The sequence below is a fragment of the Strix uralensis genome, chromosome 36 (assembly GCF_047716275.1).
Source record: "Strix uralensis isolate ZFMK-TIS-50842 chromosome 36, bStrUra1, whole genome shotgun sequence".
NCBI classification, from domain to species: Eukaryota; Metazoa; Chordata; class Aves; order Strigiformes; family Strigidae; genus Strix; species Strix uralensis.
The window spans coordinates 455716-480873 of NC_134007.1; the positions used below are offsets into that span (position 1 = coordinate 455716).

General features: G+C 52.7%; 1 non-coding gene across 1 annotated transcript; it reads left to right on the forward strand.

Moving 5' to 3' along the window:
* The first annotated feature begins 21515 nt into the window (after positions 1–21515).
* Positions 21516–21588, forward strand: TRNAF-GAA (transfer RNA phenylalanine (anticodon GAA)). Its single transcript has one exon. It is a non-coding gene; the product is annotated as a tRNA-Phe (tRNA).
* Positions 21589–25158: the final 3570 nt, after the last annotated feature.

Consider the following 25158-nt stretch of genomic DNA (forward strand, 5'->3'; position numbering starts at 1 on the left):
GGTGCACGTGATAATAAAGGCCAAACTAGAGTGAAGCCCATTCCGTTACAAGTCTATTTTACTTGTCTTTATCACTCTGCAAGACATAGAAATATCTGTCTTTTATGCTGCAGGCCTGAGTATGATAGAAATGTTTAGCAAATGTCAGTAAAAATGAAACAAAGAAGAAATGAGGAAAGAAGCAAAGCAAAGAGTATTTTTTAATAGAATTTTCAGCTTTTTAACATATTTTTGTGTTTATTTCCTCTTTAATATACCTTGCTTTTTTTGATATACCAATCTTTGGGGCACTTCATGAACATATTTTCAATTACGATTTTGAAAGACAAAAATATTTCCAGAAGTGGGGTGGGATGTAGCTGCAGGGACACAGATGCCCTAAGTCACAGGGGAAGAGTTTTGTCTTTATCATTGACGATCTCTGATCGGTGCTCCCAGGGCCGCGTTGTCCTGTGGCTCTTCCATTTCTTGAAGCCAAACTGCAGAGGTTTTTTTAAATTTATTTTTCTGGGGGGAGTAGAGGGAAGAAAAACAAACCCCATTACAGCCATCCAGCAGCACCCATGGGTGCCCCCACCCATGCCACAGCCACCCACCTTAGAGTCGTCGGAGAGCTTGTTGGCCTCCGTGGCGTTTTCGGCCGCAGAAATCCCCTCCTCAGTGTGATACTCAGGAGGGGGGGCCCCTGATACCCAGGATGGGGGGGCGCCCCCAGGGTGCCTGGGATTGGGGGGACACACCCTATCAGTGCCCAGTGTGATGCTTAGGAGGGGGAACCCCCCTGGTACCCAGGATGGGGGGGACCCCCCCCCAGTGCCTGATATAATTGTCAGGAAGGGGGACACCCCCCTCAGGTGCCTCCCCCCCCCCCCCCCCCCCCACGCTCTGGGCACATCCTCCATGCAACAGCAGCCTAGGGGAAGGGGGGAAGCCTAGGGAGGGCTCCCTCTCGCTGTCCATGGCGGCGTCTGTCCGTCCGTCCATCAGTCGGTTGGTGGGTCCGTCCCGGCCCGCCGGTATTTAACGGGAGGTGTCGGGCATGAGCGAGATGCGGCCCCCCCACCTCCCCCAGAACCGTCCCCCTTCCCACCAGGAGGGGCCGGGGCCGACCTGCCTCCGCAGGGTCCTGGGGTGCGCCTGATAACAGGGTGCATGGTGTATCGGGGCACCCAAGGATGTGGGTGCGCTTCGACGGTGGGCGTGGTGTATCGGGGTGCAGGGGAACCAAGGTGCATGGTGTGGGGGGGTGCACAGGGTCGGGGGTGCACAGGAATCAGGGTGTGTGGTGTACTGGGGTACACAAGGATGGGGGTGCATGGGGAGCAGGGTGCGTGGTGTATCGGGGTGCGGGGGGTTGGGATGCAGAAGAATCTGGGGTGCCCAGGGAGTGGGGTGCATGGTTTACCCAGGTGAGCAGTGCACAGTAGCACAGGGGAGTGGGGGGCACAGTATGTTGGAGTACACGGGGACTGGGGTGTGTTAGGGTACACAGGGACTGGGGCACAGAGTGTATTGGGGTGCACAGTGAGTGGGGTGCACAATCTGTTGCGGTACAGTATATTGGGGTACATGGGGAGCACAATGTATTGGGGTACACAGGGACTGCAGTACACGGTGTGTTGGAGTACACAAGGTGTTGGGGTACATGGGGTATGTGGTTTCTGGGGGTGCCTGGGGACCAGGCACAGGGTGTTATCGGGGTGCAGAGCTATCGGGGTGTGCAGGGACCTGGGCCCCGGGGCTGCTTCTTGAGAAACGCCCAGTTTTGGATCAAAAAGAGAGAATTTCTGCCCATCAAGAGCCTTTGGCAGGTGAGTAATGGGGCTGGGGGGGAGAGGGGAGGCAGAGGGTCAAGCCCAGCTAAACCCGGTTCTTCCAAGTCCCCCCTGGGTGCGGTGATGGGCTGAGCGGTGCTGAGCCCCCAGAAAAACCCAAACCAGCGTTTGCTCAAACAACTCCTTTAACACAGGAAAAACCCGGCGGCTGCCGGGGGATGAGAATCGCCAGGAACAGACGGTTCACACCAAAAACCAGCAGCTCCCCCCGCCCTGCAGAGAGAAAATACAGCACAAAAATAGATTTTCTCACACCAAAACACGGGGGGTTCCCCACCCCCACTGCAGTTCTCACAGCTTTTATAGACAAATGGAGGGGTTTTGGCACTTTACGACTCACAGAGACCTTTAGCATCGGGGGCTTATGGATTTTTATTCCCCTTTGAAAAAAAACTATTAAAACTCTACGCTTCCAGCGACCTCATTTGCCAGAATTTCCAAGAGATTCTCCTCCCCCATCTATAAAAAGGTTTTTTGGCAAATACTGAACAACTCTGCTTTGAAACAAACCCAAGGGGGTTTTTTCCCCCCAAAAGGAAGGAAGACAGAATTCCACCTTGATTTCTAAACGACATGAATATAAAAGACTCTCGTTTGGGGTTTGGGGTCTGGTTGGGTGGTTTTGGTCTCCCTTGCACTTACATTTTGATTGCTTGGTTTTGCTTTGTTCTGATACAAACCAGCTGCTCTAAACCAAACTAGGGACAAAGGACAAATCCCGATATGACAAATTTAGATCTGCTTTGCAAAAGGAGCAAACACAGACACAGACAACTCTCCGCTGGCTGCTGCTCCCCTTCAGCGGCACAGGGCACCAAACAAAGACCCCAACTGTCCCCTCGGGAGCTGGCCTGGTCCTTACCTGACTGGAGCTGCTGCTCGGGGAATAGGTTCCAGCACTGCCATAAGCAGTGCGGGTGCTTGACAGAGCCCGTTGATGAGGGCTGTACCCTGGGCTACAACCGGCAGCAAACTTTGGGCGGGCGTGAGGGCAGCGGTACAGGCTGTAACTCAGCACACTCTGGCCCCGGAGCCAAGGAGAAGGTGTCCAGGACGGGGCTTTCTTTGCCGCCAGCTCACGCGCTGGAGTTGTTTGTACCGCTGCAAGAAGGAAAAACAGAATTAGCATTGCGGATGCAGCAGCCCCAAACTCTCCTCCCCACTTTAGACGCACACACAACGCTATCTTAAGGCGATTTAAAAAAGGTGCTACAAGGGACACTAGAAAAATCTGGCCCCTACAGAACTCAGCAGTCAAGCCACTGACAGAAAAAAAGAGAAGACTGAGACACAGGACCACAGCTCAGCACGAATTCTGCAGCTTCAGATTTCAGTTCAGTGTTACCAGGCACCTTGCCTAACCCAGGGGGTTCTCTATTCCCTCGCCTATCTCATCAGCTCCTCCACCTGCATACTTTGTGCATCTTCAGGCGTTGAATGTCTCAAATGGTCTGTGCAAATAAACACAGGAGATGCTTGAACCTTGGTGTTACAGCGTTACAACCCTCTGGTTCCCATTTTCTAGGGGCAGAGGAGCAGAGCGCAATACTACCGTGCCAGCATTTCCCTTTTGGTGTATTTGCCTTGTCAGGTTCTTTTTAGAACTTTGCTCTGACCTTCAAAAGCTTTCTGAGTGACCACTCTCTAGACTCGTTCTCAGACTTCACACGAAGGTCTGTCTGTCCCTCTCATTTGGTTCTCGTTACCCAGCGTGACAGTAGTAGGACATCAAAATTAAATACGAACCTGCGCTCTCTGCCTTGCTCCTAGTTCCACGGATAAGTCACAAATTCCTTGCCCAACCTGTCCTTCAGCAGCCACTCTCATCCTGCCCTCTTCCACCGTCTGTGTTTCCCCTCCAGTTCTCCCCACAACACTCATCAAATTATCACTTGACGTGGTGAATTTTAACATGCTGCGGGTAATTCAGTCACCGTTCCTGTCACATGAGGCGATTCAGAACTCGCTTTGCTAAAGAATCCTGGTGTTGAGAAAGACACCATCTTGAAACAAAACAAAAAAAAGAATAAAAAGAATTGCCAGAGCTATTGACTGCACCCACCTGCATTCCGCAACCCCAGCAGGGTCTGCTGGCGAGGACTCACGACCAAGCTGGTCGGTGCCACTGTGTATCTGAAGTACACCCAGAAATCAAAGGCGGCGTTCAGGCTGAACAGAGATGCGAGTGAGAGTTCTAGAAGAAACAGAGAAGTTTTTACCGAGGCTTGAACACGGGGAATAACCAAAGTGTCTTGTTTGCAAAAACAGGCATATGCCTATTAAAAACAGGTCTAATTATTAGCGCTGTCAATAAGTACCAGTTTGGGCAATGGCTAAGATTTCACTTTTTTATGCCAGAACCATTGGAGATAATTTTCCTTTCTGTACTGAGATTAATTGACACTGCTAAAATTGAATTTTTAAAGATGGACAGTCATTTTCCAAATCTACTACAATGAAGTTTCACAGTATTTCTCAAAAACTGTCTTCTGTCAAATCATCTGTCACTCATCTCATGATTTTTCTCCTCCTCTTGCTTCATCCACTAATCATATTTGACACAGCTGGCTTAGAGTCTGCTCCTCCAAAACAAACTTTAATTCTTGTGAAATGCCATCCACGCCCACGGTACAATAGAGCAGGAAAATCTGCCGTGTTCCCCAAAGCCTTCCTCTACACGGTCAGCAGATTTAATGCACCAAGGAAGTTCTTCCTATCTAAGAAAGCTGTTAACACTCCTTACCTGTCACTAAAACGGATGAAATTCCAAGTTTCATGGAGACAGCAGAAAGCAAACCAAAGCTTTGGTTTAAATTTAAAACAAACAAAAAAACCCCAATTTAAAAAAAAAAAAGCTAGTTAAAGACTACCTCTCCAGCAATCAAACTGACAAGTGAGAAGAAGAAAAGAACCCTGAGAACTAATTTAAACGCTGCAGCAACTCACCAAGATACCAGAGTGGCCAGCATGCGATGTTGTAATACGAGCTTAGGAGTTTTCCAGTCCTGAAAAGAAAACAAAAGAAGTTCTCATTTTGCAACTATTCAGTCCCAGGAAATATTCAGGGAGATACAAAGGAGGAGGCTTTGCTTGTTTGACTCAGATGTGACAATTAACGCACATTTCAGTATAGATCATGCCTGCGAGAGACACATTAAGGAGTCCCCAGGCCAAGAGCTCTTTCCGGGCTTCAACCTCCTTCCTCATCTTGACGGCCCTGTCGATGACGGGAGTTGCTGGACTCTGTTCTAGTGCCATGGTCTGTAACAGCAAACACAGAGAAATGACAGAATTCGACAACTTTTATACTGTAAGACCCTCGGTCAGCACATGATTCAAGAAAAAAAAGCAGTAATCCAAAACAGACCATGTAAATGGACTTTACCTTTAGCCAGAGTCATGTTTACCATCTTAAAAAAAAAAAAACCCAACAGATTCTTTTTACCAGCAAAAACAGGTAATATTTCTTCGATGAACTCTCCTGTCAGCACTGCCACCTCATTACTGAGGAACAGCGTCCACCTTCCCCAGTGAGGTGCAGGTAAGAGGACAGAGACAGATCCCAACCTCGGTTTTGAACAATAACATCCTTCAGCAGCAAGAGGCAAAGCTCCTGCCTTCTCCAAGCAAAGGGAGCCAGAGGAAGGAAAGGCCTTGCACAGCTCTGCAGTTTTTCAACTGAGAATTCCCACTCGTTTCAGTTGGGAACAGAGGGTTTTCAGACTGTACAGCCACGTCCTGGGAGTTCGGTACATCTAAAAGTTCGTACCAGATGTGAAAGAAATAACCCTGGTGACTTTTTCTTCTAGTCCTGTCACCAAAATACGCTGCTGCTCCTCCCTGCCACTCACTTGAAAACTTGTCACAGAATTCTTCACTAGAGGGGAACATAAATAATTTGCTTTCTGGGACAAATACTTCTTGTATACATCACTGCCTCCTTACTGGTACAACGATTCAAGGGTGAAATAGCGAACACCAGGATTACTGGGAGAATTCTACAAGAACACGGTGCCTGGCAGTTTTCTTGACAGGTTTTTCACACAGTTTCAGCCCCAAGACTTCCCTTCCCACACCGACAAAGGCAGCGACCCCAAGCTCAGACCCTCTCCCCATCCTCACGCTCCCAACCTCTCCCTGAACCACGTCCTCCTGCAGAAGCTGCACTCTCAGGGCACTGACATCAAAGGGACATTGGATCCTTTTCTCCTTGCTGAGGGGGGCTGGGTGTGGGGTGTTCACCTCCAGACTGAACTATGTCCTCCCTGTCCCCTGCCCTCTTCTGCTAAGGCACAGGCATGAGGGGAGGCCTCACCCTGACACCCCAGCAGGTGCTGACCCCAGGGCCACACAGGGAGGTCCCCCACACCTCCCCTTGCCCCAAACCCCCCAGCTTCCCCCCACGCCATCCCCTCTGCCACACACAGCCCCAGCTCCCCACGCCCCACGGCACCCTCCCCCCAGCCCTGTCACACACCAACAACTGCCACAGCTTCCCCTGCCACGCACAGGGACCCTCGGAGCTCCCCCTGCACAGACCCCACTGTCACACGCAGGCAGCCTCCACAGCTGCCCCCAGTCACCACCCCCCACACCACTCTGGGGGGGTCTCCACAGCTCCCCCCGCTGTTAATATTTATAACAGGTGAGCTCTTTATCTCCGGCTAACACTGCAGCACGGTGGGCTCTTTATCCTTGGCGAACAGCGCAGGAAGGTGGGTTCTGGCTAATTGGGCAAAGAGGGCTGTGGCTCTCTGGCTAACAATTGAGGAAGGTGGGCTCCAGCTCTCTGGCTAACAACGCAGGAAGGTGGGCTCAGAGTTTCCTTTGAGGCTGGCCAGCCACCCAGAGCATACTGTGAGCCAGTTGGACACCACCTGGCCAGCCAGAGGCAACTTAGAGTCTGCCTGGACAAGAGGTAGTTCAGGCAGAGCCTACTTGCATCCCTCGTGGACCACAGCTGGCCAGACAGGTCCTCTTCAGAGTTGCCTTGGAGCCCGGCCTGCCACCCAGAGCCTATTTAGAGCACAGCTGGATACCAGATGGCCAGCCAGAGGCAACTTAAGAGCCCATCTGGACCACAGCTCAGCTAGCCACAACCTACTCACAGCCCTCTTGGATGGCAGCAGCTGGCCAGACAGAGCCTCCCCAGAGCCATTGTGGCCTGCAGCCTGCCATCCAAAGCCTACTTGGAGCCCACGGGACAGCACAGCTGGCCAGCCAGAGCCTACTCCCAGTACTTCTGGAGGCCAGCATGCCATTCAGAGAGTAATTGGAGCCCAGTTGGACACCAGCTGGCCAGGCAGTGGCAACCTACAGCCCTCCTAGACCACGGGTCAGCCAGCCAGAGCCCACTCACAGCACTCTTGGACCTCAGCTGGCCAGCCAGAGCCTACCTGCAGCCATCTTGGACCAAAGCTGGACACTCAGATCTTACTCAGAGTCATCCTTGAGGCCGGCATGCAGGAAGGCCAACAACGCAGCAAGATGGGATCTGGCTAGCGCAGGGGTGGTGGGCTGGTCCACATGGGCTCCAAGTAGGCTCAGCCTGGATTACCTGCAGTCCAGGGGGACTCTAAATTGCCTCTGGTTGGCCAGGTGGTGTCTAGCTGGACTCTGAGTAGGATCTGTGTGCCATGCCAGGCTCAAAGACTACTCTCAGTAGGATTGACTGGCCAGCTTTAGTGTTGCACTGGGCTCCAAGTGGGCTCTGACTAGCAGGCTGCAGGCCACAAGGGCTCTGAGTAGGCTCTGGCTGGCAGGATGGGGTCCAAGAGGGCTCTGAGAGCCAGAGCCCATCTTCCTGAGTTGTTAGCCCGAGCCTACGTGCCTTTGGTTAGCCAGGGCCCACATTCCTTTGATTAGCCAGAGAGCAGGACCCCACCTTCTCTCATTGGGAATCAGAGCGCCAGAGCTCAACTTCCTGCCTTGGTAGCCACAGAGACAGAGCCCACCTTCCTTTGCTGTTAGCCAGAAGCACAGCCCACCTCCTTGCCTTGGTAGCCAGAGAGCCAGAGCCCTCTTTCTTTCCTTGTTAGCCAGAGACAGAGCCCAGCTTCCTGCCTCGTTAGTCAGAGAGCCAGAGCCCACCTTCCTCCATTAGCCACAGGCCCCCTTCCTTGCATTAGCCAGAGCCCACCTTCCTGCGCTAGTTAGAGACACGGAGCCAACTCTCCTGCACTGTTGGTCAGAGAGACAGAGCCCGCCGTTGAGCCTCGTCAGCCAGCGCCCAACTTCCTGCTTTGTTAGCCGGAGACCGATAGCCCTCCCTCCTGCGTTGTTAGCCAGAGAGCCTGACCCAACTTGCCTGCATTAGCCAGAGAGCCAGAGCCCACCTTCCTACCTTGTTAGCCAGAGCCCACCTTCCTGCGTTGTTACCCCGAGACACAAAGCCAAATTTCCTGTGTTGGTTGCCAGAGAGCCCGAGCTCCTTTCCTGCATTGGTAGCCAGAACCCGAATTCCTGCATCATTAGTCAGAGAGAAAGAGGCCACCTTCCTTCCCTAGTCCATTAGCCAGAGAACCAGAGGCCAGCTTCCTTCCCTAGCAATTAGCCAGGGAGCCAGAGGCCACCTTCCTTCCCTAGCCCATCACCCAGAGAGCCAGAGGTCACCTTCCTTCCTTAGCCCACTAGCCAGAGAGCCAGAAGCCACGTTCCTTCCCCAGACCTTTAGCCAGAGTGCTAGAGGCCACCTTCCTTCCCTAGCCCATTGGCCAGAGAGCCAGAGGCCACCTTCCTTTACTAGACCTTTAGCCAGAAAGACAGAGGCCAGCTTCCTTCCCTAGCCCTTTATTCAGAGAGACAGAGGCCAGCTTCCTTCCTTAGCCCACTAGTCAGAGAGCCAGAGGCCAGCTTCCTTCCCTAGTACATTATCCAGAGAGCCAGAGGCCACCTTCCTTCCCTAGCCCATCAGCCAGAGAGACAGAGGCCACCTTCCTTCCCTAACGCATCAGCCAGAGAGACAGAGGTCACCTTCCGTCCCTAGCCCATTAGCCGGAGAGTAAGAGCCCACCTTCCTAACTGTGGTGGTTTAGCCCCTGCCGGGGTCTGAGACCACGCGGCCGCTGCCCCTCCCCCACAAAGGGAGTGTAAATACAAAGCCCCAAGTCTGAAATAAGGAAAGGTTTAATACAACAATGCAATAGCAACACAACAAACAACAACAATAGCAATAACAGTAATAGTGATAGCAATGAACAAAGCAAAATAGCTACCAAATACAGCAGTTTGAAGCACGATGTACAAAACCACGAGTGCACCGCGCTCCCGCGCCAGGAAAATGTGACCTGCCAGGATGTGACGTTCGCATGGTATCTGAATAACCTGGCTAGAGCTCCCCCCCCACTGCTGGGGAAATTTAACCCTATCCTGGTTAAACCAGGACATAATCCACCCCTTTATTCTATACCATGTGCGTCACATCCAGCTGCCACTTAGCAATTAACATTGACAAAGAAAAAATTAACAAAAGCACAGTATAACTCACCCACAATCAAGTCCCCTTGTGGTACGCATTGGACCTCTCCATCCTTCTGCATCACCCACCAGGTGCACCCAGGTCCTTGAGCAAAAACAATCCCGTGGATGGGTTTGCCTTTGCCCGGCGCAGGACTAACCCAGACCATTTTTCCCAGCAGGTCCCTCATGCGCACCACAGGGACTCTATCCCCGTCCACAACACGTGGAAGTTTTGACTGAGCCGGGCCAGCTCGATTGGCAGATCCTCTTGTGTTCACTAACCAAGTGGCCTTTGTCAGATGTGTGTCCCAGTGTTTGAAGATTCCACCCCCCATTGCTCTCAAAGTAGTTTTTAACAGTCCATTGAAGTGTTCGATCTTCCCAGAGGCTGGTGGGTGGTAGGGGATGTGGTAGACCCACTTGATGCCGTGTTCTTCTGCCCAGGCATTTATGAGGTTATTTCGGAAGTGAGTCCCATTGTCCGACTCAATCCTCTCTGGGGTGCCGTGTCGTCACAGGACTCGCTCTTCAAGGCCCAGGATGGTGTTCCAGGCGGTGGCGTGGGACACTGGATAAGTTTCGAGCCATCCAGTGGTTGCTTCCACCATTGTGAGCACGTGGCACTTGCCTTGGCGGGTCTGTGGCAGTGTGATGTAGTCGATCTGCCAGGCCTCTCCATACTTATATTTCATCCATCAATCTTCATTCCGCTGGGGCTTCACCCATTTGGCTTGTTTGATTGCAGCACACGTCTCTCATCCATGGATGATCTCTGCGATGGTGGCAATGGTGAGGTCCACCCCTCGATCTCAAGCCCACCTGTATGTTGCATCTCTGCCTTGGTGGCCCGAGGTCTCATGGGTCCACCAGGCTATGAACAGTTCACCTTTGCGCTGCCAGTCCAAGTCCACCTGAGCCACTTCAATCTTAGCAGCTTGGTCCGCCTGCTGGTTGTATTGATGTTCATCAGTGGCCCGACTCTTGGGTATATGGGCGTCCACATGGCGCACCTTCACAACGAGGTTCTCCACCTGGGCTGCAATGTCCTGCCATACTTCAGCGGCCCAGACAGGTCTGCCCTTGCGTTGCCAGTTGTTCTGTTTCCATTGCTGCAACCACATCCACAGGGCACTTGCCACCACCCACGAGTCAGTGTAGAGATAGAGCCTCGGCCACTTTTCTCAGTCAGCAATCTCCAAAGCCAATTGGGTGGCTTTCACCTCTGCGAACTGGTTTGATTAACCTTGTCCCTCAATAGCTTCAGTGGTTCGTCCTGTGGGATACCACACAGCAGCCTTCCATCGTCGATGTTTTCCCACAATGGGATAAGACCCATCAGTGAAAAGGGCATATCGCTTCTCCTCCTCTGGCAGCTCGTTATATGGTGGGGCCTCCTCAGCACGTGTTACCTCCTGTTCTGGTGACATCCCAGAATCTTTGCTCTCTGGCCAGTTTATGACCACTTCCACTAAACCTGGGGCGTCGAGGTTCCCTATTCAGGCCCGTTGTGTTATCAATGCAACCCATTTACTCCACGTGGCATCTGTTGCATGATGTGTGGAGGGAGCCTTTCCTTTGAACATCCATCCCAGCACCGGCAGTCGAGGTGCCAGGAGGAGCTGTGTCTCAGTGCCGACCACTTCTGAGGCAGCTCGAATTCCTTCATACTCTGCCAGTATCTCCTTCTCAGTCAGTGTAGTTAGCTTCAGAGCCTTTGTATCCCTGGCTCCAAAAGCCTAGAGGTCGGCCTCGGGATTCCCCATCTGCTCTCTGCCAAAGGCTCCAGGAAGGGCCATTCTCCCTGGCTGCGGTGTAGAGCACGTTCTTAATCTCCTGCCCTGTCCGGACTGGCCCGAGGGCCACTGCCTGGGTAATCTCCTGCTTAATTTGTTCAAAGGCTTGTTGCTCAGGGCCCCATTTAAAATCGTTCTTCTTGCGGGTTACGTGGTAGAGAGGGCTCACAATCAGGCTGTAGTTTGGGATGTGCATCCTCCAGAACCCCACAGCGCCCAAGAAAGACTGAGTCTCCTTTTTGGTGGTTGGTGGGGCCATGGCTGTTATCTTGTTTATCACCTCCATCGGGATGTGGTGACGCCCATCTTGCCATTTTATTCCTAGGAACTGAATCTCCCTTCCAGGCCCCTTAACTTTCTCTCGATTGATGGCAAAACCAGCCTTCAGGAGGATTTCAATTACCTTCTTTCCTTTCTCAAAGACTTCCTCAGCCGTGTCCCCCCATACAATGATATCATCAATAAACTGCAGGTGTTCTGGAGCCCCACCTTTCTCCAGTGCAGTATGGACCAGTCTATGGCAAATGGTGGAGCTGTGGTTCCACCCCTGGGGCAATCAATTCCAGGTGTACTGGACACCCCTCCAAGTGAATGCAAACTGTGGCCTGCACTCTGGTGCTATTGGGATGGAGAAGAACGCATTAGCGATGTCAATCATGGCGTACCACTTGGCTGCCTTCGACTCCAGCTCATACTGGAGCTCTAGCATGTCCGGCACTGCAGCACTCATCGCTGGCGTAACTTCATTCAGGCCACGGTAGTCCACGGTTAGTCTCCATTAGCCATTAGGTTTTCTCACTGGCCATATAGGGCTGTTGAAAGGTGAATGAGTCTTTCTGATCACCTTCTGGCTTTCTAGTCGACGGATCAGCTGATGGATGGGGACCAGGGAATCTCGGTTAGTGCGGTACTGCCGCCAGTGCACCGTCTTGGTAGCAATTGGCACTCGCTGCTCTTCAACCTTAAGCAACCCCACCACCGAGGGATCCTCTGAGAGGCTGGGTAAGGTCGACAATTGCTCAGTCTCCTCCAGGGCAGCTATACCAAAGGCCCACCGGTACCCTTTTGGGTCTTTAAAGTACCCTCTCCTGAGGTAGTCTATACCTAGGATGCACGGGGCATCTGGGCCAGTCACAATGGGGTGCTTATGCCAGTCCTTCCCAGTTAAGCTTACTTCAGCTTCTAATAGGGTCAGCTGTTGGGACCCCCCTGTCACTCCGGAGATGCAGATGGGTTCAACCTCACTGTGGCTTGATGGCATCAGGGTGCACTGTGTGCCAGTGTCTACCAAGGCCTTATATTCTTGTGGTTCCAATGTGCCAGGCCATCGGATCCACACCTTCCAGTAAATCCGATTATCCCTTTCCTCCACCTGGCTGGAGGCAGGGCCCCTCTAATCCTGCTCACCATCACTCACTTGTTCTAAGAGTGACTCCTGCAAGAATGACTTCCTGGTCCCCTCAAGAGGGTCAAGCATAATGTTGGCCATTCTGTTCTGTCTGGGGGATTTCCGACTGGACACTGGAGCTGCGTCTTTCTTGGAAGACTCCCCTTTCATGGTGGTCTTCCCTTTCAGCTGCTGTACTCGTGTAGGTAGGGCAGGAGTGGGCTGTCCATCCCACTTCCTCATGTTTTCCCCATGGTTGCGGAGGAAGAACCACAGGGTGCCCTGTGGTCTGTATCTTCCACTGCCCTTCTCTTGGGTGGGAAAACGCCTGTTCCTAATGGCTGAGACATCGGCCCGTGGAGGTGGAATGTAGGACATGTCCTCTTCCACTTTTTGGAGCCTCTGAGACAGTTCCTCTACAGCTGAAACCCAGGCATGTTGAGAGGAAGGGAGATTTCCCTCATATTGCCGGAGCTGGCCTATCACTTCATCCACTGTCTGAGTCTGGGTGTCTCACCACCAGGACACTACTGCTAATGCTTTGGAATGTGCCTCTGGTCCACTTTGCAGGAACTTCTGCCACATCGACTGTGTGCAAGGGGCCTGATCTGGATCCATTGGTGACTGCTCATCATTCAGATCACCATAGACCATGTCAAACACAGCCATTTCCCTGAGGTTTTGAATGCCTTTCTCCATGTCGGTCCACTTGCCTAACCGACATAGAGCATCATCCTTGTAGGGGTGCCTCTCCCTCACACCAAGCAGGAGTCGCCTCCGAAGGCAGAGGGTTCGAGTCTGTTTCCCTATTGCCTTGTCAATACCAGCCTGCTTGGCCAAAGGTCCCAGCTGCTTGGCCTCTCTCCCCTCCAATTCCAAACCAGCAGCTCCATTATCCCAGCATTGGAGCAGCCAGGTGTAAATTTGCTCGCCTGGAAGGCGGCTGAAATCCTTCCGCATATCTCGCAACTCACTGAGGGATAGAGATCGGATGGTTACCTCCGGCTCTTCCTCCTGCTCTCGTGATGGGCCTGGTTCATCATCACCCTGTACACTGCGAGGGGATTTATTTGGTATATTTGGTTTTCCGTATCAGGGTGACTGATATTGGTACTGCTTGTCCCTCTGGGTCAGCTGCTGTGCTGGTGGAGGCAACTGATGTTGGCACTGCCTGTCCCCCTCGCTCAGCTGCTGTACCAGTAGGCTCACTTTCAGATCCTGCAGCCCCTTCTCCCCCTTGAGGGCAATGAACAGTGTTAAAGATGACACGGTAGGCACGGGCAAGCCCCCAGCACATCGCAGCAAGTTGTGTCTCCCGGGCTTTATCAGATTGGCAACACACCTTTTTCAAACACTCCACCAGTTTATCAGGACTCTGCATTTGTTCAGGAGTGAAATTCCAAAACATTGGAGGTGACCACTGACTCAGGCACTTGCCCATCTTCTCCCACACACCTTCCCATTTATAACTATCTGCCCTCGGGGCAGGTTTCCGGGTGGTGTTATTATTGCAGAAATACCGCATGGCCCAAGACAAGATCTGGCAGACATTCAGAAAGCATTGTGCCATGAACACAGTGGCCAGGATGCTCCAGGGATAGCTGAAACTCTCAAAAACTGAGAGGATCCCTTCCCCTGGCTCACCCATAGAGGGGGTGAGACCCCTAACAAAAGCCCAGGCAGCAAACAGGTACGAGTTCACCCCCACAAGCAGTGATGCAAGCCCATTATAAGCAGTCAGTAGCCAGTACAGCAAAATAAAACCCTTGACACATTTTCCACCGACAGCAAACGCCAGCACTAGGAGCACAGAGTGGATATAAGGATTAATCCAGCTCCACTACACAAGAAAATTGGCCAGCATTGCAAACGTTCTTTATCAAACAATACAAATAAAAACAGAAAAATTGCACCTAACAGATTGCTCTAACACACCTTCTCCTTTTGTCCTTATCTCAGCCCTCTCGTGGCCCCACGTTGGGCGCCAAAAGTTGTGGCGGTTTAGTCCCTGCCGGGGTCTGAGACCACGCGGCCGCTGCCCCTCCCCCACAAAGGGAGTGAATTACAAACCCCGGGGTTGAGATAAGGAGAGGTTTAATACAACAGTGCAACAGCAACAAAACAAACAACAACAATAACAGTAGCAAATAACAATAACAGTAATAACAGTAAACAGAACAAAAAACATACTGATACCACAGTGAGGAGAGCGACCAAACAACACACGCGTTCACCGATTCTCCCACGCTTGGGTGCCAGGACGTGACGTCAGCGTGGTATTGAATAACACGGCTAGAGCTCCCCCCCCACTGCTGGGTGAACTTAACCCTATCCTGGCTAAACCAGGACAGAGACATCTGGATTTGATGGACTATTTGGGGTCCATGCTGGGACCAGTACTGTTTAATATCTTCATCAGTGACATAGACAGTGGGATCAAGTGCACCCTCAGCATGTTTACATATGACACCAAGCTGAGTGGTGCAGTTGACACTCCCAAGGGACAGGATGCCATCCAGAGGGACCTGGACAAGCCCAAGAAGTGGTTCCATGTGAATCTTGTGAAATTCAACAAGGCCAAGTGCAAGGTCCTGCACCTGGGTCAAGGCAATCCCTGGTATCAGGACAGGCTGGAGGATGAAGGGATTGAGAACAGCCCTGCAGAGAAGGACTTGGGGGTGGTGGTAAATGAAAAGTTGAACATGAGCTGACAATGTGCACTCACAGCCCAGAAAGCCAACAGTATCCTGGACTTCATCAAAAGAAATGTGGCCAGCAGGTCGAGAGGGGGGATGGTGCCCCTCTACTCTGCTCTGCTGAGACCCCCCGGTGTACTGCGACCAGCTCTGGGGTCCTCAGCACAGGAGAGACATGGACCTGTTTGAGCGGGTCCAGAGGAGACCCAGAAAAATGTTCAGAGGAATTGTTCAGCCTGGAGAAGAGAAGGCTCCAGGGAGACGGTATTGCTGCCTTTCAGTACTTAGAGGGGGCTTAAAAGAGAGGTGGAGGGAGACTGTTTAACAGGTCCTGTTGTGATAGGACAAGGTGTAATGGTGTTAAACTAAGAGGGGTTGGTTCAGATAGATATAAGGAAGAAGATTTCTATAATGAGGGTGGTGAAACACTGGAACAAGCTGCCCACAGAGGTTGTAGATGCCCCATCCCTGGAAACATTCAAGGTCAAGCTGGATGGGGCTTTGAGCAACCTGATCTAGTTGCAGATGTCCCTGCTCATTGCAGGGCGTTGGATTAGGTCACCTTTAATGGTCTCTTCCAACGCAAACTATTCTGTGATTCTATTCCATGATTCTTTCACAGCCACCTCCACATTCATTTTTCTGCCTGGTTCCGTCACCTCTGATTTCCTTCCTCCCCAGCCCCTAGGGATGGTCACCTTCTCTGGTTGCTCCCTCCATAATCTCTTCAGTGATGGCCCTCAGTGGGGCATGATAATAGCCTCTGACACATGGAGGTTTGCTGCTGACTTTCAATTCTCCAGAGCCTTGTTTAATCTTCTCTCAGGATCTGCAGTTCAGGAACTTGGCACCAGAGGGATCATTAACATGCAACACTCTCTGACAAGCCAAGTCTCTGGGCATAACTTTCCTTATCTCCTCACATCTTATGTAGTTAATTTGAGAGGTTTCAGGAGCACAGTCACTGTGAAAAGCTTTAATACTCAAATTCAGTGAGAAAGAATTTATTCTTTTTCCATTTTCCTATTTCTTCTGATTACAGATTATGTGATATCAGTCATCTCCAATTAGTCGCCCCAGTCTCCATGACCTTTCAGAGATGATGGAGAGTGGCCTCACTGTGACATCGTCTTGCTCTCTCCACACCCTTGGGTGCAGCCCCTCTGGTGTTGTGGACTGCTAAGGGTTGACTTTGATCAAGTAGCCCCTGATTCGGCTTTCCTTGACCACTGAATGCTCTCCTCCAGAGTCCTGCCTTGAGGCACAAAGGCCTGGGAGACCTTGCTGCTGAAGACTGAGGAAAAGAGGACAGAGAGTATCTCAGATCTTTCTCCACCTACCCTTACTAAATGTAGCAGTGCTCCCACATTCTCTTTGCTACTTCTTTAACAAATCCTGAAGCAGTAAACACTTGTTACGATACTCTTGAACTCACTTCCAAGTTTCAACTGAGTTTTGATACAGACCATTGCCAAGCTTGGAAGATGCTCTCATGGAAGACGAGTTGTCCTGAGTTCTGCTTCCCTTCAGTGCTGCTGACTGTGAGATGCCCACTAAAACTCCCCAGAACAGGCCAGAGGCTGCTCTTCTGATTTCTTGCATCTGCAGTCTTCTAATCTACTTCCTCACTCCCCTCGGGCACTGGGACCCCACTATTTCAAGGTCATGACAGCTGGTCTGCACATCCCTGGCCAGCTCTGTCTTTCTTGAAAACATCACATCCAGGTTTGCTTTATCCTTATTGGCCCATCCGGCAGCTGTGCTAAGAAGCTGTTGTGAGACACTGCAGGAACCCCCTGGACTGTTGGCATGCTGCCGTGTTCTTCTTCAGAAAGTGCCAGGGTCATTAACGTTCCCAGTGAGGCCCAGGCTTCTCCATCCAGAGACTTCCTTGGGGTGCTTAGAGAAGACTATGCCCACTTTCCATGCTGACTGGGGGTTCCTTAACTCCTACAACAATGTCACTTTGCTGGCCTCTCCTCTGATACTCACGTAAAAAGGCTCACCCAACTTTTCACCAACCCCATTAAACAGCTCCTTCCTTTTGAGGGACAGCACTCCAGATCCTTCCAGCCTGTCTCTCCTGAAAAGCCTGTACCCATCCATTGCAGCACCCAAGTTGTGTCACTTGTCCTGCCACACTGTGGCAGTTACTCCATGGATGTCAAAAAGCACAGGCTGCAGCTTTTCCTGGCGGTGCCCCTGGCTGAGGGCATCGGTGCAGGTTTGGGCTGCAACACCTCATGTATGGTTATAGGCTAAGCTCTGACTTGTCTTAGGGAAACTTGGTACCAAGCATCCAAGACCCCCTGTGTGCAAAGGCTTTGCTTCAGAGCAGAGACGTGCCAGAGGGGTTGGGAGAAACATAAAGCTGAAAGTGGATGCCAAGAGAGTGAGTGTGAGAGATGACCTGTTAAAATAGGTCCTGAAAGAAACAGACCTGCGAGAAACAAAGACAGAAAAACATCCTGAGAAAGAGATAAAGTGTAGCAGGTGGAGTGGAGGCCCTCCAAGCTAAGGAATGTCTAAACACTCACAAGTAATGAAACTATGGTCATGGAGTGGATAGTGTTGAGGTCGAAGCTGATAAGGCTGCCTGGATAGCACAGGATGCAGCTGGAGGGGGGAGACCTGTGGGGACAGGACGGTTCTGCTCTGGGGCACCTGGTCGAGTTTCAGGGGCCATCTGTCCGGTGAATGACCTTTGCTTCATTATCCATGAAATGCATATTAAAGTTAACACCCCTCAATATGCTAATGAGGGCTAACATGATCATGCTAATTACATCATCCCATGAAACACCTTACCCCTCCCCATCCATTGGATACGTAGGCATGGGGGTCGACCTAGGGGATGGACCCAAGGAAAGTGTGTATAAATTGGGGGGGGGGGCAAGGAGTAACAAGAGATAAAGAAAAAAAAAGACATGAAGAAATGAAGAAGAGGGATGCATCCCTGACGAACTCGGATGGGACCAACGCAGGAACCCGGACCGGTGATCTCTATTTCTCTATTCTCTCTATCTCCTTCCTTTCCTTTTTCCCCTTTTCTCTCACTACCGGTAAGTAACACAAGGCATACTATATCGCTTACCATAACTCATTATATAATTAGCCAGTTATCATGTATCCAATTAGTACACTGAGGGAAGTTAATAAATGTCTGGACTTTGAGACTTGTTTCACTGTTGTCCACTCTGTTGGGGATTTACCTATCTGAGTCACTTGTCTCCTCATCTGAGTGGGACGTGACACCCCACTCTAAATGGGGATGGCTCTCCTGGGCTGTACTTGCAAGCTCCATGGAGCTGGGTGTGAGAGTCTTGGTATCTCACGTAACACTACAGGCCTCTATTTGGACATTAGATAGAGAAACTGTCCAGAATTTAATTAGGCAATGCGGGGATGAAAACCATCACTACAGTCAGTGGAGATCTGGTCAACCCAGCTAATGGAAAAGACAGAGAGAACCTGAGCTCTCCCTGGGCTACAGGGCACCATTTGTCAGATGGCAGCATGGGCTGCCAAGAAAAGAGTAAATAAGGACAAGTGCAGTTGTCTTGCAGATGCCTTGGAAAACCTCTGGCACCTCAGATGTCACCAGGTGTTTCATCTGAAGAGCCAACTCCTGACCTGCATCTTCATTAGTTACCACAGGAGCTGAGACAAGGAACTCACATACAGGTGCCTATTTAATGCAGCTCTGAACTGAGACAAGAGGAATCCCACCTCCTGGGGGGTTGCAGCAGGCATGGGAGGGAGCTGAGTCCCCAACCAACACTAGCGACAGAAATGAAGGATGCTATGCCTCGACTGACTCAGCTGAATCCCTTCCTCTCAGCAGGAGTAAAGAAGATCCCTGCCTGTCATTGTCTGGGTATCCTGCCTAGTAATAAGATAAAAAGGAGATTTTTAGACCTAACTCTATCTCTGATAGCAGAAATGCCACTGCTGGAAAGAAGTGTCTCTCCCCAGCTGTGGGAGGGAACATCAGTGACTGCTTCAGGCTGTGTCACAGCAGGTTCCCCTGGAGCCCCTGGGTCCCTGCACGCCAGCGGCTGTGTGCTGGGGCAGGGACTCTGCCGCCTGCCAGGGTCAGCACTCAGCCTGCTCAGGGAGCTCCCCACAGCGTTGTGGGGAGAAGCTGTGGGGGGAAGGAGAGACCCCTGGCAGGACAGGGTCCTTCTGCTGTCAAAAGGGTGCTGTGTGGACCAGGGCTGATCACAGCCCCAGATCACATGCAGTGAATTTCCAAGGGGAATTTTCAAGAGGAAGGTCACGATGGGGACTACGTAAATGGGAAGGAGTGTGTGATTTGAGATTTATCTCTTTGGTTGGTTGGCAGGGCAGTGGGAGACTGTAGACTTCTCCCTGCTCTGGAGAAGAAACTTTTCTGAGCTGCTCCTGAGCCCCTGCACACACAGTGATACCCCTGGGCAGCGCCCTGCTACCAGGAGGTGTCTGCAGGGCAGAGCTGAGCACACAGTGTGTGAGATGGGGTCTGTGAGCACTGACAGGGAGGAGACTTAGGGACAGAGAAATAGCTCCTGGCTGGGAGAGTTCAAGGCAGCAGAGAAATGGCAGGGAGGAAGAGACAGCTGCTCCCAGAAATGCCATGGATAGGGGATTTGGGCATCTCCCTGCAATCCCCTGCAGTTCAGACATGTTCAGGGAACATCCCCCTTGGTCTCCTCTCCCACCCAGCACAGCCTTTGCCCCAGGGTTGTGGGGTTTCAGACTGAGTCTTCTTCTTGGCAGCCCAACCTGCAGTGAGGAGAAACCCCCAAGTGCCTGTCTGTCTGTCCCTGTCCTTCCTCCCTTGGCAGGAGCATTGGGGCATTTCTCTGTGTTCCCCTCCTGTCCTTGCTGCTTGTGTCCCCACCTTCCTGGGGACGAAAAGGTTTCCTGAAAGGGGCAAGGCAGTTGAGGGTTTTCCATGAGAACTGGGATAGGTTTTGCTCAGAGAGCTCTGCCCTAACTTCTCACTGCCTTTACCTCCTTGTGCAGGTCCCCGTGCACAGAGGCAGCAAATGTCCAACGGCAGCTCCATCACTGAGTTCTTCTTCCTGGCATTCACAGAGAGACGGGAGCTGCAGCTCTTGCACTTCTGGCTCTTCCTGGGCATCTCCCTGGCTGCCCTCCTGGGCAAAGGCCTCATCATCACCTCCATCGCCTGTGACCACCACCTGCACACCCCCATGTACTTGTTCTTCCTCAGCCTTTCCCTTTTCGACCTGGACTCCATCTCCACCACAGTCATGGTTTGAGCCCAACAGGGAACTGAGCACCACGCAGCCGCTCACTAACCCCTTCCCCCTCAGGAACGGGAAGGAGAAAATGAAGTAAAAGGCTCGGGAATTGAGATCAGGACAGGGAGGAATGACTCACATATTAAGGTCATGGGCAAAAGAGAGTCTCACTAGGGGACAAGAAAAGCTATCAATTTAATTCAAACACTAACAACAACAACACTTAACCAGCAGAGTGGGACAGTGAGAAATATGACCACATCTTAAAAACAACTTCCCCCCAACCAAACCTTCTTCCTGGGTGCAGCTTTGCTCCTGATTTCTCTACCTCCTCCCATGGTAGCAGCACAGGGGGGCAGGGGATGGGGTTACCGTCAGTTCATCAACTGTTGAAACTGCCGATCCTTAACCCTCGGGGCAAGGACTCCTCGCACTCTTCCCTTGCTTCAGTGTGGGTTACCTCTCACAGGAGATAGCCCTCCATGAACTTTCTCTGACGTGAATCCTTCCCATGGGATTCATTCTTCCGAAGATGCTCCGGCGTGTGTCACCCCTGCGTGTTGTAGTCCTCCCAGCACCAAACTACAACAGCGGGGGCCTTTTCTTCCCTCCGATTTCCAACCTCCTTTAAGTGCAGCTGCCTGCTCCTGTGTGGGGTCCTCCACAGGCCGTAGGTCAGCATCTGCTCCACTGTGGACCTCCATGGGTGGCAGAGGGTGGCCCTGCCGTCTCACCATGGGCTGCAGGGGGGCTCTCTGCACTGGCACACACGGCCCCCAGCCGCTTCTTCTTCCTTTCTTCCACTGACCTCAGTGTTCGCAGAGGTGCTCTACTCACAACTCCTCCTCACAACTCCAACTTCTCCTCCCAGTTTCCCCTCTTAAATACATTATCAGAGGTTCAGTCACCATCATTACCTGCTTTGGCCTTGGCCAGATGCGGATCTGACTTGGAGCCAAAGGACCTTCGAGAAGCTTCTCAGAGGAGCCACTGCTGTAGCTGCCTCCCCTGCTACCAAGAACCCCTGCACAGCACCCAATCCCAGCACAAGGAGCTGACAGTTTGCAGGGACAAGAGACATGGGCTGCTGGGGCAGGGCTGAAGGAGCTCAGCTGGGAGAGCATTAGACTGAACATCTAAAGGTCCCTGGTTCAACCCTGGGCTTCAGCAATGATTTTTCCCCCTAGATTTTTGCAGAGCCCATCTGCCTTCTTCCAGCCCGCCCTGGCCCTCCTTGCTCCTTCCCTTCTTGCCAGAGCACTGCCCGTGCGCTGTAGCTGCAGATCTAGAGGCTAGAATGAGCCTTCCTCCAGCATCACAAGCCCCAGCCTCCTCCTGGGCAAGAGTCTCCATTCAGGGCTTCTTTGGGGTGGTCTCCAGCTGTGCCTCCTTCCCTGTTCCACAGGGACTGGGACCTCATCTCTGTGGGGTCTCTGTAAAGACCTTGTCCCTCTCATCTTTGTCATTCTCAGTGGTGCACAGACTGCTCCCCTCCTCATGCCTGTCTTTCACCTCGACCTCAGTTCCCAGACCAGGGCACACTGCCCATGGGGAAGCCACTGTCCCCCCAGTCCCAGGGAGAGGCACTTTTGGGAACTGAGACCTAAATGTCAGCCAGACCTCTGATGTTCCCCAGACAGCTGACAAAGCTGTGCTGAGGATCATCCCCTGTGACGCTTGGGCCTCACTGTTGTTTAGTCACACACTGTCCTGAGCAGAGTTTCTTGGTCCCCTTTGCCCCCTGCTGCAATGTTTGATGAAACCCAGACATGTTCCTCTCTGGGCAGCAGCAGGGAGATACACAGCACAGGGGGACACCTCTGGGGCCCCACATGAACATCCCTCTGCATCAGCTCCTCCCTCCTGCAAGGGCACAGGTCGGGACAGAAGTGCCAGCAGTGGCTTCCCTGGTGTTTGTGGCATCGCTGGAGAACAACGGACATGTTGTGAGCGATCCAGACCAAGGGGCCTCACTGTAACAGCAAGCTGCAGCTGTGTTCAAGGACATAAACAAGGGCGAGACGGCCTGAGAAACTACATTCCTGCCCAAGAGATAAAGATGTTGGAATGTCGAAAACAGGGGGTCTACCTGGTGTGAGAGCAGCGCGTGGACACCACACTGGGACCAATCATAGAGGGCAGAAGGGCGTGTGAACAGGTAGCTTTAGCCTATTAGCAATACGATAGTGGTGAAGCCTGGGATAGAGTATAAATTGCTGTGTAGCCTTTAATAAAGTGGCATTAACTTGATCAAATTGGTCGTCTAAGATGTGTCCGAGACTTCCACGTTGGCAGGTGTGCAGCATGGAAGGTCACCAACTCACACTATGACTTCCAAACAGGGTTGTGATGTCACATATACATCATGGGAGGAGAGGGTCTTTCCTGCTAGCAGGTGTAACAGGGATGGAGCCGAGCATCTGCTTGGCATGGGGGAGGTCCTGGCTTCACTCCCCAGCATCTCCAGAGGTGCTTCTACCCTGACTGCCCAGCCTCAGGCAGGTGTGGGCTGCAGTTCAGACACTGGTCCTCTCCAGGCCCTGAGGGCCTGTGCTGCCCACCCAGGGCTCATCTGCGAGGGTAGGAGGGTGGTGGAAGGGCTGTGTGCGCTGCCTCTGCTGAGCCCCTCTTGGAGGAGAAGAGGGCGGCTGTGCTGGACCTGAGCTCAGGTCACTGCCCTGTGCCACAGACCCCCACCACCCAGGGACAACGTTGGCAGCGGAGTGTGCTCCTCTGTGGGGAGAGCTCAGGGAGGGGAAAGATGTCAGCAGCACGCTAGGAATCCTTTCTGGCTGCACTGAGAGATGTGTTTTGAGTGTGCTGGTCCAGCTCAGGTGTCCTTTGGGACCAGGGACACACTGCCCTGGTGATTTCCTAGGATTGAGGGTCTGAGATTGTCCTTTCTCCAGGCAGAGATCCCATACCACATGGGAAGCCTCCTCTGTGCCAGCAGGTAGCAGGGTCTGAGTTGGATGAGCCTGGCAGGGCTGTGGGACTCCCAGCTGGAGCAGATGCATTTCTTACCCCGACCCTGTCTCTAGGTCCTTCTCCTTCCACCATCACCACTGGTTTGAGCAGAGCCTCAGCTCAGGGAACCCAGAGAGGCTGAGGTCAGGCACAGCCCTGCCAAGGGGGGACTGGTAGGGCCAGTGACCACTTCTTGTTCCCGGGGTGTTTGGTGTCTCCGTCCAACCTGTGTTGGTGGGATCGGAGAGGCACAGGTCTGTCCACAGCCACGCAGAGGTGGCGATAGCCAGGAGATGGTGCCTCAGCTGCTTCCCCAGCAAGACACTGGCAACTAAATTGCGATGTGAGACATGGACTTTCACGTCATGGTGCCCAGACCCTGGGCATGGTGAGCCCAAACTCAGAGAAATAAGGCTGGTCTCCTGTGGGCTTTCTACAGCTGAGCTCTGCCCAGTGTGGGGCTGCAGTGCTGAGGGTTGGGGTCTCACTGCGACCCCCCTCAGGTAGGTCCTCAGGAGCTGCAGGAGCACCCACAGCTCTGGGGCACAGTGACAATCTTGCTTGGCTGCAGAGAATGGACCCAGCCATCAGGGCCAGACTGTTCAGGTCCCCAAATGCCATGAAACAGGTTCCTTCTGCTCAGCGGTGCTGTCCCCTCCAGCATACCCAGGCCTGGGGCTTCTTTCTCCCAGAAGGAAGACGCAAACCTCTACCAGCTGCCAGAGTAAGGGAGAGATATTATACCTGTGGGAGGGCAGAGTTGGTGGGGAGGTGGCATGGAACAGGCACTGGGCTCTTCTCCCCAGTCCCCACTTGGGGCACCCTGAGTCCATACCGCCCATAGGTGTCCACCATCCTGTGTCCAGAAGATAACACTCCCTTCTTCTTCTTTACTTCACGTTTAGACCTTATTTCTCTGAGACACAGGGCTGGAGCTTATCCCAGTGGGAGTTTTGCAGGGGATGGAGGCTGTGTTTGCAATGCCCATGTACGTCACCCATCAGCGTGGGGGTCTTGCCCTGGGAACTCTGGTCTCCCATGGGGGCTGCCAGCAAAAAGGCTTCCGGGTGTGGGGCAGAGGGATGTGTGTACCTCAGCTCACCCCAGCTCCCCCCCAGGGGTGGACAAACTCCCAGCAGGGAATGGGGCAACACTGCAATAGGAGAGGATGTTGCCAACATCTGCCTCCTCCCCACTTCTGCTCCAGGGCCAGATCCTGCTGTTTGCAGGGCTGCAGAGCTGCAGCTGCTCCCCACAGGGAATCCTGCCACAGACACCCAACGCACATTCCAGCCCGTGGCAGAGAAGCCTGTTGGAGAAGAGCTGGCAGGGTGTGGAGACCCACCAGCGGGAGCAGGGAGCGCAGTTTGTCAGTTTGGGCGCCAGGTCCTGCGCAGGTGTCAAACCCTTCTCCCAGCCTGGCTCCTGCATGAGAGGATTCTCTGCCCATGGGCACTGGGGCAGGTGAAACCCCAGCTGAGGGAGAGGGACCCTGGCTCAGCTCTCAGCAGCACCTGTTTTAGTGGAGGGACACAAAATTTCCACTGCCATGGAAATGTGCCCACATGAGCAGCCGCCTGGATGGGCCCTTCTCCAGGCCAGGAGCTCGTCCAGGAGGAGGAGGTTGGGGGCCCAGGGATGCCACAGGTCTGCAAAGCAGCAGGAACAACCCATGGAGACGGGTCCTGGTAGAGCATGAGGAGAGGGAATCCCAGCCCCATGTGTCCAGAAAATGGCTCTGCACTCTGTGCTGGGGTACTGGGGAGCAGAGCT